The sequence below is a fragment of the Vicia villosa genome, linkage group LG1 (genome assembly GCF_029867415.1).
Source record: "Vicia villosa cultivar HV-30 ecotype Madison, WI linkage group LG1, Vvil1.0, whole genome shotgun sequence".
Taxonomy (NCBI): Eukaryota; Viridiplantae; Streptophyta; class Magnoliopsida; order Fabales; family Fabaceae; genus Vicia; species Vicia villosa.
This window is the reverse complement of record NC_081180.1, coordinates 153,449,853-153,467,260: the sequence shown is the minus strand read 5'-3', so window position 1 is coordinate 153,467,260 and position 17,408 is coordinate 153,449,853.

The window sequence follows — 17,408 nt, the reverse complement described above, 5'->3', positions numbered from 1 at the left end:
AAACCAAACCGAACCAAACCGCATAATGTTACAACCCCCATACTTCAATTAACTTATATCCAACCCAAACTTAAACCTATTATGCCTTAGCGTTACGATTACGAATGATTTTCTCTTCCTCACACTTAAGGTTTCAGTTTAAGTCTTCTCAAATCTCTCCTAGCGGTATTGCACATTCTGTAAGTATAAGAGTGCGCCTAAGAGGGGGGTGAATTAGGTTTTCAAAAATTTAATCGGTTTTATGAGAATACTTCTAATAATTTTGGTTAAGTGTTTGAAGGTTTTTGTAAGGTTCTTTTCTTTTCTTTGGTAATGGTGATGAAAGCGATAAAGTGCGGAAAAGTAAAGAACGCAACGATATATACTGGTTCCCCTCACAATCCGAGAGTACTCCAATCCCCTTTCAAACACGAAAGAGATTTCACTATAGTTAGAATTATTGTACAAACCTATGCCTACTATCTAACCTATAGGGTGATCAAAGGTTCTTAACACCTTTAAGATCAATCAACACTAATGTGAATGAAGAACAATCCTCTTCAAACACACCACTTACTTCCAACAATCCTGGATAGTAAGGAGATAATTTTCTTTGAATTTTTACAAGAGATTTGGATGAAGTTTGTATAGCACTATCAATCTTGGATTGATCTTCTTCTTCAAATGAACAATTCTCCAAATGAATATAAGTGTTCACAATGTATGCATGAAACTTTGAATGGATTTCTCAATGAAAATGTGTATAGAAAGTTTCACTTGAAAATGAGATTTGATGAACACTTGGAAATATTGAAAGATGAAGAATATATGGTTTATGAATTGTTAATGAAGAAGGTGAATAATGATTCTGAAATATGTAGTATTTATAATGTGTTAAACACCTCTTTGAATGGTTATTTTTCCATGAAACAATGCAATGATCAAGTGGTAAGAAAATGGATTCGTTTGAATAAGATCATGCAATGAAAAAACACACTGGTTCAGTAGGAACCGGTTCCTACCTGGGACAACCCGGTTCCTGCTGAACGTTACAGCAGAAATTTCAAATTTTGAACTGAGGAACCGGTTCCCACCTAGGGACAACCCGGTTCCCCATAGTAAAATACAGAGAACTGAAAACTGAGAATGCTGGGAACCGGTTCCCCCATAGGGACAACCCGGTTCCTAAAACCTTTATTTTGAAATTTAACTTTGAAAAAGGTTTTAAAAGATCTTTTGAGGGATGACACTTTGTAGTATGTTTATGATATGCATGAAAATATATTTGTGAACAATTATATGTCAAAGTGAGTATTGTTTATACCTTTGACATTTTAGCTTGATTCTTGAATCTTCACAATTTCTTCAAGACTTTGAAATGATGTATTTTTGCTTGATACTTGAAATTATTTTTGCACATCCTTTATAAAAGCTTGATGTCCATATTGTCTTCATCAAAACACACTATGCTTGAGAAGCTTGCATTTACATTCTCCCCCTTTTTGATGATGACAACCAAGTCTTGAAAATGTTTTGAAAAAATTGTTTTGTGCTTTTGAAATTATGTTGAACAATGCAAGGCTCCCCCTATGTTAGAGACTCCCCCTAAATCCATGATTCCTTGATTTATGGTGATGAGTTTCATTTGATAATTTTAACAATGGCCTACATTTTTCTTTGAAATAAAACAACAACAAAAACACATGCATATTCTTCTCCCCCTTTGTTATTATCAAAAAGGATGGGGAAAAAGAGAAAAAGTATATGAAATATAACACAATGTGAAATACCACAAAGATAACACAAAATGAAATACTACAAACATAACATGATTTAAACGATACGAAACGTAGTTTTTTTTCACGATTACAACACAAACACAAATAGTCCTAAACATCACGAAACATAAATGGAACAAAGTCTAGAAAACATAAATAAAAACTAATAATATAAAGAAAACATAACATAGAAATTAAAGCACATAATTTAGTCACTTTCATCCATTTGTTCTTCATCATCATCCTCTTGTTCATCTTCTTCTTCACTTCCTTCCTCTCCCTCATAATGAGCCAAGATACGCCTTTGAGTCCGTTGAATTTCCCGCATTTGTCTTCTCATAAGGTTATGCTCATAGTTATTCTCCCGCTTGTTGTTATCAATAGATGTTTGAATAGAACAAAGCTTGGCAAACATCATATCCATTGTGTATCCACCTTCGGGAGGTTGAGGAACTTGTGGCACGGTTGGCTCAAAATCAACTTTGTAAACGAATCTACCTTCACGATCCGTAACTATTCCTGTATTTTTAAGAGCGGTAGCGGTGGTGATAGCACACTCTTGTTCATCCATATTTTTCTTTGGTTCCCTTTGGAGGAGAACACCAGCATTCCGAACAATATGAGAGATGGCCCTTGCATAAGGTAAGCCTCCTTTAAGGGAAGCCATAAGCTGCATGTGGCGCATAATTGAAAGCGCCCAATTGACTTCAATGCCACGTCTTAGAGCAAGCAAAACCATCAACTCGAACTCATTGACCCTGGAATGGTTAGAATTCTTTGGAAATAAAACATAAGCAATGATAAGATGGAGCATCCTATCACTCACCGATAAGCTTGAACCAAACATGTTAAACTTGATAGCAAGTTGTTGGCAAACTGTGTCGCGTTGAGTTGGTCGGCACATATCCACAAAAACATCAATCTTACTATACGGTTGCCAATCCTCCGGTATGTTAACTTGAAGGAGCACTAAGCCTTGAGATGGAATTCCTAACACTCTTCCAAATTCCTCAACATCTAAGCATATATCTTTATTTGAAACTTTTGACAATAATGTGAAATCATCAAATTCATCGGTCACTATCCTAAGATTATGATAAAACTCTCTAACCAAATCCGGATAATAATCACCATGGTCAAGCACAAAATTAGCGACCCCTGCATTAGCTAGTCTAGCCGGAAAATTGAAGCTGTGATTAGGGAAATCGGGGAGTTTACCGTATTTTGCCGCAAGGAGTTTTCGACTTCGAATGTTGAATGTGAGTCTCCGACTTTTGACCGTTGGTTAGATCTCTTGAGGTTCTTCACTTGTCTCTCCAATCTTATTCTTTTCCTTTGCACTTCTTGAAACTTTGGGTGCCATTGTTGAAAGAAGTTGAGAGTTAGGGTTTAAGTTGGGATTTTCGGATTTGGTGAGTGGAGGAGAATTTGAGTGAGATATGTGTAAGAATGGAGGATTATATAGAGTTTTGAGGTAGTGGGTGTTTTAATTTTGAGAGTTATGGTGAGATAGTGGAGCTTTTAATTTGGTTGACAATGGAGGTGGAAGGTTTGAAGAAGATGAAGATGAATGTTGAATGAGAGTGAATGTGAGTAAATGAGAGTGAATGTATGGTGTGAAGTGATATAATGTATATTGAAGTAAAATAAAGAAAATAAAAACAATATCATCCACACATACCTTTACGTTCAGCCAAACAGGATAAGTGAAAATCTGGAAAATATACGTGGGAACCGGTTCGTCCCTACATGGGAACCGGTTCCTGAGACACAAAGAAAACAACGCTTCTGGAAATTACTATGGGGAACCGGTTCGTCCCACATGGGAACCGGTTCCTGGACTAAAAAATTTCCAAAAACTTTAATTTTATGAAATATAAAGCATACATATCATACATAATTACCAAGTCATAATGAATGAACATTTATAAAGCACTTTTAACTTAAAAATTTTAGAAACGTGTACCTTTGATGTATGAAAATGACGAATAAATTTTAAACATCACCTTCGTCTAAAATTCCAAGCTCTCGTCGAATTTTGTAAAACGATTCTTTTGGGAGAGGCTTGGTGAAGATATCCGCAAGTTGATTATGAGTATCTACAAAAGTGACTTCAACATCTCCTTTAAGCACATGATCGCGAAGAAAATGATGTCGAATGTCTATGTGTTTGGTTCTTGAATGCATGACCGGATTCTTTGTAATATTTATAGCACTTGTATTGTCGCATCGAAGAGGAATACATCCGAGATCAAGTCCGTAGTCACGAAGTTGTTGCTTAAGCCAAAGAATTTGTGCACAACAACTACCCGCTGCTATGTATTCTGCTTCGGCCGTACTAAGAGCAACACATGCTTGCTTTTTACAAGCCCATGATACTAATGCATTTCCAAGAATGTGACAAGTACCACTTGTGCTTTTACGATCAGTTTTACATCCTGCATAATCCGCGTCAGAATAACCAATTAAATTGCAAACACTACCTTTTGGATACCATAAGCCAACATTGGTCGTTCCTTTGAGATACTTCATGATCCTTTTAACCGCCATAAGATGTGATTCCTTTGGATTTGCTTGGAAGCGAGCACAAAGACAAACACTAAACATTATGTCAGGACGGCTTGCCGTCAAATATAATAAAGAACCAATCATACCTCGATACTTAGTAATATCAATTGGAGTACCGGATTCATCTTGATCAACATATGTACCGGAGCCCATTGGAGTATTCATTGCTTTACAATTATCCATATCAAACTTCTTCAATAATTCTTTACAATATTTGGATTGATTGATAAAGATTCCATCTTTGAGTTGCTTAATTTGTAGTCCAAGAAAGTAGTTCATCTTTCCCATCATAGACATCTCGAATTCTCCTTGCATCATCAATGAGAATTCCTCACACATTTCTTTGTTAGTCGATCCAAAAATGATATCATCAACATAGACTTGAACCAATAAAGTGTTACTCTTGATTTTCTTAATGAACAAAGTTTTATCAACCTTACCCTTTTCGAAATCCTTTTCACACAAAAAATTGCTAAGTCTATCATACCATGCTCTTGGTGCTTGCTTTAAGCCATAAAGAGCCTTTCTCAACTTAAAGACATGTGAAGGATTCTTGAAATCTTCAAATCCCGGGGGTTGTTTGACATAGACTTCTTCATTGATGTAGCCATTCAAGAATGCGCTCTTGACGTCCATTTGATAAAGCTGAAAATTTAATGAACATGCATAAGCAAGTAAAAGACGAATAGCTTCTAACCTTGCAACTGGAGCAAATGTTTCTTCAAAGTCGATTCCTTCTTCTTGATTGTAACCTTGGGCCACCAATCTTGCTTTGTTTCGAACAATTATACCATTCTCATCAAGTTTGTTCTTAAACACCCATCGAGTACCTATGATGTGTTTATTACTTGGTCTAGGCACAAGTTCCCAAACTTGATTTCTCTCGAATTGATTCAATTCTTCTTGCATTGCATTTATCCATTGATCGTCTCCTAAGGCTTCATCAACTTTGGAAGGTTCAATTTGAGAAACAAAAGCCATGTGTAAGCAAGCATCTTTGAGATTTAATCTTGTTGCAACTCCTTGACTAATATCACCAATAACTTTGTCAATAGGATGATCTCTATGAGTTCTCCATTCTTTTGGTAGATCATTGGTGTTTGATTCTTGTTGTACACTTTCTTGTTGAACACTTTCTTGTTGTACTTCCGGTGCCTTCACAATTATATCATTTGAAATTTCTTCCGGTGCCTTCACAATTGTATCATTTGAAGGTTCTTCCGGGGGTAAATCTAAAGGATCATCATCATCACAAACAACTATTTCCTCTTTGGAAGTGTTAGTCTCATCAAAAGATACATGCATGGATTCTTCAATAGTTAAAGTTCTTTTATTATAAATTCTATATGCTTTACTAGAAAGAGAATAACCAAGAAATATACCTTCGTCGGATTTCTCATCAAACTTACCAAGATTGTCTTTGTCATTGTTTAGAACAAAGCACTTGCATCCAAAAATGTGAAAGTGAGCAATGTTTGGCTTTCTTCCTTTGAAGAGTTCATATGGAGTCTTCTTTAAGATAGGTCTAATGATTACTCGATTTCCAACATAACATGCCGTACTAACCGCATCCGCCCAAAAATATTTAGGAAGATTTGCATCACTAAGCATTGTTCTTGCAAGTTCCACTAGAAACCTATTTTTCCTTTCGACTACTCCATTTTGTTGTGGAGTTCTTGGTGCTGAAAAATTATGAGAGATACCATGTGAAGGATAGAAAAACACTTAGAAAGGGGGGGTTTGAATAAGTGTAGCTTTAAAAACTTGACAGATAAAAATAAATTGCACAGTTATTTTTATCCTGGTTCGTTGTTAACTAAACTACTCCAGTCCACCCCCGCAGAGATGATTTACCTCAACTGAGGATTTAATCCACTAATCGCACGGATTACAATGGTTTTCCACTTAGTCCGCAACTAAGTCTTCTAGAGTATCCTGATCACAACCTGATCACTCCAGGAACAACTGCTTAGACACAAGCTAAGACTTTCTTAGAGTATCCTGACCACCACGTGATCACTCTAATTACAACTGCTTAGACACAAGCTAAGACTTCCTAGAGTATTCTGATCAACACGATCACTCTAGTTACTTACAACTTAATGTAATCTTTCTAAGAGTATTACAATGCTTCTTAAAAGCTATAATCACAAACTGTGATATTTCTCTTAACGTTTAAGCTTAATCTCACTAATATATTACAACAGCAATGTAGTGAGCTTTGATGAAGATGAAGATTCTGAGTTTTGATTTGAACAGAGTTTCAGCAAGTTAATATGAGTTGTTTTGTTCCAGAATCGTTAACCTTGCTTCTCATCAGAACTTCATATATATAGGCGTTTGAGAAGATGACCGTTGAGTGCATTTAATGCTTTGCGTGTTCCGTACAGCATCGCATTTAATGTTATACGCTTTTGTCAACTACCTCGAGCCTTGTTCACGCTGTGTCTACTGACGTTGCCTTTAATAGCTTCTAACGTTCCTTTTGTCAGTCAGCGTAGCCTGCCACTTGTACTTTCTTCTGATCTGATGTTTGTAAATACAACGTTTGATTATCATCAGAGTCAAACAGCTTGGTGCAAAGCATCTTCTGATCTTCTGACCTTGAAGTGCTTCTGAGCGTGATACCATCAGAACTTCAGTGCTTCTGTTCTCTTGTTCTTCTGATGCTTCCATAGATCCATGTTCTGATTCTGCTTCGACCATCTTCTGATGTCTTGCCAGACCATGTTCTGATGTTGCATGCTGAACCATTTGAGACAAAGCTTCTGAGCGTTGAATTATGCATACTCTTTATATATATTTCCTGAAAGGGAAATTGCATTGAATTAGAGTACCATATTATCTTAAGCAAAATTCATATTATTGTTATCATCAAAACTAAGATAATTGATCAGAACAAATCTTGTTCTAACAATCTCCCCCTTTTTGATGATGACAAAAACATATATAAATGATATGAATTTGCGATCAGAAAGAACAGACGGCAAAAGACAAATTACACAGCTATAGCATAAGCATGTGAATATGTCTCCCCCTGAGATTAACAATATCCCCCTGAGATAAATAATCTCCCCCTGAAATAAATACTCGAAGAACTTTAATAAAAGACTTCCTTGATTATTTCGGTAGAGACGATCACATAAGCTTCTGTCTTTAGAGAATTCATAGCTTCTGACTTCTGCTTCCATTGGACAGCTTCAGAACTTGAATTTCTTTAGATCCCTAGAACACTCACAGCTTCTGATTCCTGCTTCCATTCAGGACAGCTTCAGAACTTGAATTTCTTTGATCTTCAGAACATTCCCAGCTTCTGATTCCCGCTTCCATCTAGGACAGCTTCAGAACTTGAATTTCTTTGATCTTCAGAACATTCACAGCTTCTGATTTCTGCTTCCCTCGGATAGCTTCAGAGCTTTGAATTTCTTCCAACATCACTTCATGCTAGATTTGTATCAGAACATTGTTGAATGTACCAGAGCATCATCAGAGCATCTCTACATCCTGAAATGTTACAGAACAAAAACTAAACGACAAAAGTCAGCATGAACGAGTCAGAACATAAAATGTATCAGAGCAAATAGAATTTTGTCAAAGCAAATAGACAAATTTTGGATCAAATTCTATTCTCAGTGCTTCTGATTCTGAAGCTTGACAGCACTCAGCTTGCTTCAGTTTCCATAAGCTTATTCTTTTTACAGAATAACGCTTCTTATGGTTTTGCTTCTTGTGTTTGCTTTGAAGATTTTCTTCACTTCTTTATACCTGCAACACACTTAAACCATATAGAACTTGCAGTTCTTGTTAGTAAATGTGTGGGAGTTTTACCCAACAACTGATAGATTAATCAAATCATTTATCATTTATCTTCTCCCCCTTTTTGTCATAACATCAAAAAGAATATTCTAAAAGATTCAGATGTATAAAACGACAAATAAAATCACTGGAATGTAAAACAAGGAAAGTTTTCATTGATAATTAAAAAGGATTACATGAGAAGATGTTTAACAAGGAAAGAAAACTACTAAGACCAAAACCTAAGACCCTAGCTAAGACAAAGTCTGTGCCAGCATGCCATGAAGGAGCGAAACGCCTCATTGACTGCTTCTTGGGCTTCCAGGCGAGGGGTCAGGGAGACTTGGTTCTGATGCAGATCTTCCACAGTCTTTATCAGAGACAACATTCTCAGCAGGTGAAGATGAGGAGATTTCTTTGGAATGGGTTGAGGGAGAGGAAAGGTTAGATGAGGAGGAAGTTGAGTCTTGAAAGTAGAAAGATGAGGAAGAAGATGGAGATGATGGAGGGCTTTCACCAGGGGGATGAAACACACGTCTAGAATAGTTTCCAGATAACATTGCTTCGAATGGATTCACCTTGAGAGGATCATAGGTGATTTTTATCTTTTTGGGTTTGGAAGGTGATGTTTCAACAGCTTTTCTCTTGTTGTTTTGATCATTTTCATGATTTCCTGGGCTTGATGAAGAGTTCATGATGGATTTGCAGATAATGAACAGCTAGGGTTTGATATGAATGCAAAAAGATAGAGTGAATAGAGAAAATATGAGAGGGAAGGAGAAGTGTTTGAAGAGTATTTAAAAGAAAATAAAATGAAACGAATGATGAATAGCATTTAATGTTACGTGACATGAGGAGAGATAATAAAGACAAATGAGGTGACTTGCACAGTTACCTATGGTCGGCGTCCCTTCAACTGCACGCGCGCTTATCCATGAACAGTAAAGACAGGTTTACCATCCCGAGATAAAACGTTACAGCTGTTTTGCTTTAAAAGAGGTTCTGAATCAACTTAGACAATGAAACGTTAGTAATAACTGAATCATAATTTCTAATTGATTTCAATCAGAACTTCTGATTAAAAAAAAAATAATCCACTTTCATTTCAGAAGATACTCATACATAAGAACTTCTCATCTTCTCATTCTGGGCATAAATCCATACTGATGTTCTTCAGAATGAACTTAAACCTATCTTCATCCAGGGGTTTTGTAAAGATATCAGCCCATTGATGGTCTGTATCCACAAAGTTTAAAGATAGAACACCCTTTTGAACATAGTCCCTTATGAAATGATGTTTAATCTCGATATGTTTAGCTTTTGAATGAAGAATAGGATTCTTAGATAAACATATGGCAGAAGTATTATCACAGAATATAGGAATGTTACTCTCAAATATCTGATAATCTTCCAGCTGACTCTTCATCCAGAGCATCTGTGTACTGCAACCAGCAGCAGCGACATATTCTGCTTCTGTCGTTGATAGAGCAATAGTTGCTTGCTTCTTGCTATACCAGGAGATCAAATGACTTCCAAGAAATTGGCAACTTCCTGAAGTACTTTTTCTTTCAATTCTGTCTCCAGCATAGTCAGCATCGCAGAATCCTACTAAGTTGTATTCTTTAGATTTTCTGTAAACTAAGCCAACATTAGTAGTACCTTTCAGATACCTTAGAATTCTCTTAACAGCAGTTAAATGAGATTCTCTAGGATCTGATTGGAATCTAGCACACAAACAAACACTGAACAGAATGTCAGGTCTAAAAGCAGTCAGATATAGAAGAGATCCAATCATACCTCTGTATAACTTCTGATCTACCTTCTTACTTACCTCATCCTTACCTAGGATGCATGTTGGATGCATAGGAGTTTTGGCTTCTTTGCAGTCTAGAAGATTAAACTTCTTCAGAAGTTCCTTCACATACTTGGTTTGGTGAACATACGTTCCTTCTGATGTTTGATTTATTTGTATTCCAAGGAAATACTTGAGTTCTCCCATCATGCTCATTTCAAACTCAGCCTGCATAGACTCAGCAAACTCCTTTCCAAGTGTAGCATTAGATGTTCCAAAAATAATATCATCTACATATATTTGACAAATTAAAATATCCCTTTTAAAGGTTTTACAAAAGAGAGTAGTGTCCACTTTTCCTCTAGTGAAACCATTATCCAGAAGGAAAGAACTTAAGCGTTCATACCAAGCTCTGGGAGCCTGTTTCAATCCATACAATGATTTCTTAAGTTTAAAAACATGATTAGGAGACATAGAGTCTTCAAAACCAGGAGGTTGATGGACATAAACTTCTTTATCTATATAACCATTTAAGAAGGCACTCTTAACATCCATCTGATAGAGAGTGATGTTATGTTGAGTGGCAAATGAAATTAATAGACGAATAGATTCTAACCTGGCCACTGGTGCAAAGGTTTCTGTATAGTCAATCCCTTCTTGCTGACTATAACCCTGAGCCACCAGTCTGGCTTTGTTCCTTACCACTTCACCTTTCTCACTGAGATTGTTTCTGAAGACCCACTTTGTACCAATTATATTGAATCCATCTGGTCTAGGAACAAGATCCCAAACATCATTCCTTGTAAACTGATTCAGTTCTTCTTGCATAGCAATTATCCAGTCTGGATCTTCTAGAGCATGATCAACAGAAGTTGGCTCGATCAAAGATACAAGACCTAATTGACAGTCTGCATTGTTCTTAAGGAATGCTCTTGTTCTGATTGGGTCATCCTTCTTTCCAAGAATGACATCTTCTGAATGACCAGAGATGAGTCTGGATGATCTTCTGACAGATGGTTCTTCAGAAATGCTTAGATCCTCCAGAGAAGCTGATACTTGATCTTCAGATTCTTTGCTTCTGAGAAGCTCTGCTTCTGATGCGTTGCTTCTTGGCTCAGCAACTTCTGATATATCAATATCACAATCTGCAAAATTATCAAACTGCTTTGGTTTTTCAGAACCAAGCTTATCATCAAACCTGATATTGATTGATTCTTCTACAATCAATGTTTCAGTATTGTATACTCTGTAGCCTTTTGAGCGTTCAGAATATCCAAGAAGGAAACATTTTTGTGCTTTGGAATCAAACTTACCAAGATGATCTTTAGTGTTCAGAATAAAGCATACACATCCAAAAGGATGGAAAAATGAAATGTTGGGCTTTCTATTCTTCCACAATTCATAAGGAGTCTTATTTAGAATAGGTCTGATAGAGATTCTATTCTGAATATAGCATGCAGTGTTTATTGCTTCTGCCCAGAAATGCTTAGCCATATTGGTTTCATTGATCATGGTTCTGGCCATTTCTTGCAGAGTCCTATTCTTTCGTTCTACAACTCCATTTTGCTGTGGAGTTCTAGGACAAGAGAAATCATGGGCAATACCATTTTCTTTGAAGAATTCTTCAAAGGATCTATTCTCAAATTCACCACCATGATCACTTCTAACCTTTATGATTTTACACTCTTTTTCAGATTGAATCTGAATGCAGAAATCAAAGAACACTGAATGAGTCTCATCCTTGTGTTTCAAGAATTTTACCCAAGTCCAGCGGCTATAATCATCTACGATGACTAATCCATATTTCTTCCCTCTGACAGATGTTGTTTTGACAGGGCCAAACAGATCAATGTGCAAGAGTTCTAATGGCCTTGAGGTAGAAACAACATTCTTGGACTTGAATGCAGGTTTGGAGAACTTGCCCTTCTGACATGCTTCACAAAGAGCATCTGATTTGAATTTCAGATTAGGGAGTCCTCTGACCAGATCCAGTTTGTTAATCTGAGAGATCTTTCTCAAACTAGCATGACCTAATCTTCTGTGCCAGACCCACTGCTCTTCAGAAACAGACATAAGACAAGTCACCTTCTGACTCATAAGATCTTGCAGATCTGTCTTATAAATGTTGTTCTTCCTCTTGCCAGTAAATAGGATTGAGCCATCCTTCTGATTTACAGCCTTGCAAGACTTTTGATTAAAGATTATATCATAACCATTGTCACTCAATTGACTGATAGATAAGAGGTTATGTGTTAATCCTTCTACAAGGAGTACATTTGAAATGGAAGGAGAGTTACCAGACTTTATAGTTCCAGAGCCAATTATCTTGCCCTTCTGATCTCCTCCAAACTTGACTTCTCCTCCAGACTTAAGCACCAGGTCTTGGAACATAGACCTTCTTCCTGTCATGTGTCGTGAGCATCCAGAGTCCAGGTACCATGACATGTTGTGCTTTGTTCTTTTTGCAGCCAAGGATATCTGCAATAGGAATAATCTTATCCTTAGGTACCCACATTTTCTTGGGTCCTTTCTTGTTAGTTTTTCTCAAGTTCTGATTGAACTTGGGTTTAACATTGTAAGCAATAGGAGGAACAGCATGATAATTCTTAATGTGAGTTTCATGATATTTCCTAGGTTGTGTCACATGCTTCTTAGTGTGTGTAATGTGAAAGCTTTGTGCATGTGATGTGTGCCTAATATCATGGGAGTGGCCATACTTGAACTGATCATACAATGGCTTGTATGTGAATTTCATTTCATCAACAGGTTCAAGTTTGTATGGGGTTTCACCCTCAAAACCAATGCCGACTCTTTTGTTTCCAGACACAGCATATATCATAGAAGCAAGTTGACTTCTGCCTATGCTTCTAGATAAAAAATTTCTGAAGCTCAAGTCATATTCTTTCAGAATATGATTCATGCTAGGAATGGCTTTTTCTGTTTCAGAAGGAGATCCACTGTTTTTGGATAAATTTAAAACTTTTTCCTTTAGTTCAGAATTTTCCAATTCCAGCTTCTTAGTTTCAAATTCAAATTGCTTTTTCAGCTTTTTGTATTTGAGACTAATCTGAGACTTGAGTTCCAGAAGTTCAGTTAGACCGGAAACTAACTCATCTCTAGTAAGTTCAGAAAATACCTCTTCAGAATCTGATTCTGATGTAGATTCTGATCCGTCATCTTCTGTCGCCATCAGCGCACAGTTGGCCTGCTCATCTTCAGAGTCTGAATCAACTTCTGACTCATCCCAGGTTGCCATAAGACCTTTCTTCTTATGAAACTTCTTCTTGGGATTTTCTTTCTGAAGTTTCGGACACTCATTCTTGTAATGTCCAGGCTCATTGCACTCATAGCAGACAGCCTTCTTCTTGTCAGATCTTCTGTCATCAGAAGATTCTCTACGTTCAAATTTATTTGAACTTCTGAAGCCTCTGAACTTCCTTTGCTTGGTCTTCCAGAGTTGATTTAGCCTTCTGGAGATCAAGGACAGTTCATCTTCTTCTTCAGATTCTGATTCTTCAGGATCTTCTTCTCTAGCCTGAAAAGCGTTAATGCATTTCTTGATATTAGATTTTAATGCAATAGACTTACCTTTCTTTTGAGGCTCATTTGCGTCCAGCTCTATTTCATGACTTCTCAAGGCACTGATGAGCTCTTCCAGAGAAACTTCATTCAAATTCTTTGCAATCTTGAATGCAGTCACCATAGGACCCCATCTTCTGGGTAAGCTTCTGATGATCTTCTTTACGTGATCAGCCTTGGTGTATCCCTTGTCAAGAACTCTCAATCCAGCAGTAAGAGTTTGAAATCTTGAAAACATCTTTTCAATGTCTTCATCATCCTCCATCTTGAAGGCTTCATACTTCTGGATTAAAGCTAGAGCTTTAGTCTCCTTGACTTGAGCATTTCCTTCATGAGTCATTTTCAAGGACTCATATATGTCATAGGCCGTTTCCCTGTTAGATATCTTCTCATACTCAGCATGAGAGATAGCATTCAGCAAAACAGTTCTGCATTTATGATGATTCCTGAAAAGCTTTTTCTGATCATCATTCATTTCTTGCCTTGTCAGCTTTACGCCTCTGGCATTTACTGGATGTTTGTAACCATCCATCAGAAGATCCCATAGATCACCATCTAGACCAAGAAAGTAACTTTCCAGTTTATCTTTCCAGTAGTCAAAGTTTTCACCATCAAATACTGGTGGTCTAGTATAACCATTGTTACCGTTGTATTGCTCAGCAGAGCCAGATGTAGATGGAGTTGGATTTGCTTGAGATTCACCAGCCATCTTTTAACTGAAGCGTTTTTCTCTTCCTGAATCTTTTCTAAACACGGTTAAGTGCTTGCACCTTAGAACCGGCGCTCTGATGCCAATTGAAGGATAGAAAAACACTTAGAAAGGGGGGGGGGTTTGAATAAGTGTAGCTTTAAAAACTTGACAGATAAAAATAAATTGCACAGTTATTTTTATCCTGGTTCGTTGTTAACTAAACTACTCCAGTCCACCCCCGCAGAGATGATTTACCTCAACTGAGGATTTAATCCACTAATCGCACGGATTACAATGGTTTTCCACTTAGTCCGCAACTAAGTCTTCTAGAGTATCCTGATCACAACCTGATCACTCCAGGAACAACTGCTTAGACACAAGCTAAGACTTTCTTAGAGTATCCTGACCACCACGTGATCACTCTAATTACAACTGCTTAGACACAAGCTAAGACTTCCTAGAGTATTCTGATCAACACGATCACTCTAGTTACTTACAACTTAATGTAATCTTTATAAGAGTATTACAATGCTTCTTAAAAGCTATAATCACAAACTGTGATATTTCTCTTAACGTTTAAGCTTAATCTCACTAATATATTACAACAGCAATGTAGTGAGCTTTGATGAAGATGAAGATTCTGAGTTTTGATTTGAACAGAGTTTCAGCAAGTTAATATGAGTTGTTTTGTTCCAGAATCGTTAACCTTGCTTCTCATCAGAACTTCATATATATAGGCGTTTGAGAAGATGACCGTTGAGTGCATTTAATGCTTTGCGTGTTCCGTACAGCATCGCATTTAATGTTATACGCTTTTGTCAACTACCTCGAGCCTTGTTCACGTTGTGTCTACTGACGTTGCCTTTAATAGCTTCTAACGTTCCTTTTGTCAGTCAGCGTAGCCTGCCACTTGTACTTTCTTCTGATCTGATGTTTGTAAATACAACGTTTGATTATCATCAGAGTCAAACAGCTTGGTGCAAAGCATCTTCTGATCTTCTGACCTTGAAGTGCTTCTGAGCGTGATACCATCAGAACTTCAGTGCTTCTGTTCTCTTGTTCTTCTGATGCTTCCATAGATCCATGTTCTGATTCTGCTTCGACCATCTTCTGATGTCTTGCCAGACCATGTTCTGATGTTGCATGCTGAACCATTTGAGACAAAGCTTCTGAGCGTTGAATTATGCATACTCTTTATATATATTTCCTGAAAGGGAAATTGCATTGAATTAGAGTACCATATTATCTTAAGCAAAATTCATATTATTGTTATCATCAAAACTAAGATAATTGATCAGAACAAATCTTGTTCTAACACCATGTTCTTCACAAAATTCTTCAAACGATGCATTTTGAAACTCTCCACCATGATCACTTCTTATGGATACAATCTTTAATGATTTTTCATTTTGGATTTGTTTTGCATACTTCTTAAAGGCTCTAAAAGCATCACTTTTCTGCACAAGAAACAAAGTCCAAGAATATCTAGAATAATCATCAACAATAACTAAAGCGTATACATTACCTCCGAAGCTTCTTGTCCTTGATGGACCAAATGGATCCATATGCAACAATTGAAGTGGTCTTGTTGTAGTCACCACATTCTTTGGTTTAAAAGATGATTTGGTTTGCTTTCCCTTTTGACATGCATCACATAGTTTATCTTTGACAAACTTTATCTTAGGTAAGCCAATAACAAGATCATGTTTGGTTAACTTATTTAAATGATCCATATGAATATGGGCTGCTCTTTTATGCCATAACCATGATTCATTATTGTTTACCAAAAGACATTTTACTCTCAAAGATAAATCATTTAAAGAAATCATAAAAATGTTATTAATTCTTGTACCTTTGAGTTTTACCTCATTGGTGACTTCATCGATGATCAAGCATTCTTCCTTAGTGAATTTGATCTTGAAGCCTTTGTCACAAAGTTGGCTAATGCTTAGAAGATTATGCTTTAGTCCTTCAACATAAAGAACATCTTCAATGGATGTGAAAGGTGGTGCACCAACTTTGCCTTTGCCAAGAATTCTTCCCTTATTGTTGTCTCCATAAGTGACAAAACCCTTGGCCTTTAACCTTAGATCTGAAAATTGGTTTAAGTCACCCGTCATATGCTTTGAACAACCACTATCTAGATACCATAGGTTTGAAGTGGTCTTCAAGCATACCTCGCCTTCTTCATCATCGGAGTGGTGTGATGCCATCAATGCTAGATTTGCACTTTCGTCACTATCAGAGTCCGATGAAGAACTTACTTCATTATCTTCCCATGCTATGTAGGCCCTTTTCTTTTTGAATTCCTTCTTGCCTTTGAATCCATTCTTCTTAGAAAGTTTTGGACACTCCGGCTTTATGTGTCCTTGTTTCCCACATTCATAGCATGTTACTTCTTGTGATGAAGTGGATGCTTCTTTATCCTTATGCTTTGAGAATTTCTTCCTTTTGACAAAGTTAGCATTATCAATATTATTTTTATTACCAAAAAATTTGCCTAACCTTTTTACAAGAAGCAAGAAGTTTTCATCTTCATCCGATGCATCTTTCATTTTGCTTTCTTTTGAATCTACTTTTAATGCAATGCCTTTGGATTTCTTCTCTAAGTTCTCATGCTTTTCCAATCTTCCAAGTTCTGTCTCATATTCTTGAAGTTTTCCAAATAGTGTTGTGGAAGTAAGTTTTGATAAATTCTTCTTTTCGGATATCGCCGTCACTTTTGGTTGCCACTCCCTTGTCAAAGATCTGAGCACTTTAAGATTAAGTTCTTCGGTAGTAAGAGTCTTACCAAGTGCCTTCAAGTGATTTGTCAAATGTACGAATCGTTTTTGCAAATCGAGAATAGTTTCTCCAGGCTTCATTCTAAACAGTTTGTACTCTTGGCTTAAAGTATTCAATCTTGATCTTTTAACTTCAGCGGTACCTTCATGAGTTTCTACAAGAGTATCCCAAATTTCTTTTGATGTTGTACATGTTGATACTCGGAAGAATTCATCCATACTAAGAGCACCATGAAGAAGAGTGATCGCCTTTTTGTCAGCAAGAACCCTTTTTCTATCATTATCATCCCATGACGCTTTAGGTTTCTCCGATCCAACACCATTAACGACCGTTGTAGGAACATGAGGACCTTGTAGGACAGCCTCCCAAACTTCTTCTCCTTGTGCTTCTAGATGAGCCTTCATTTGGATTTTCCAAAAGTCAAAATATTCACCACAAAACA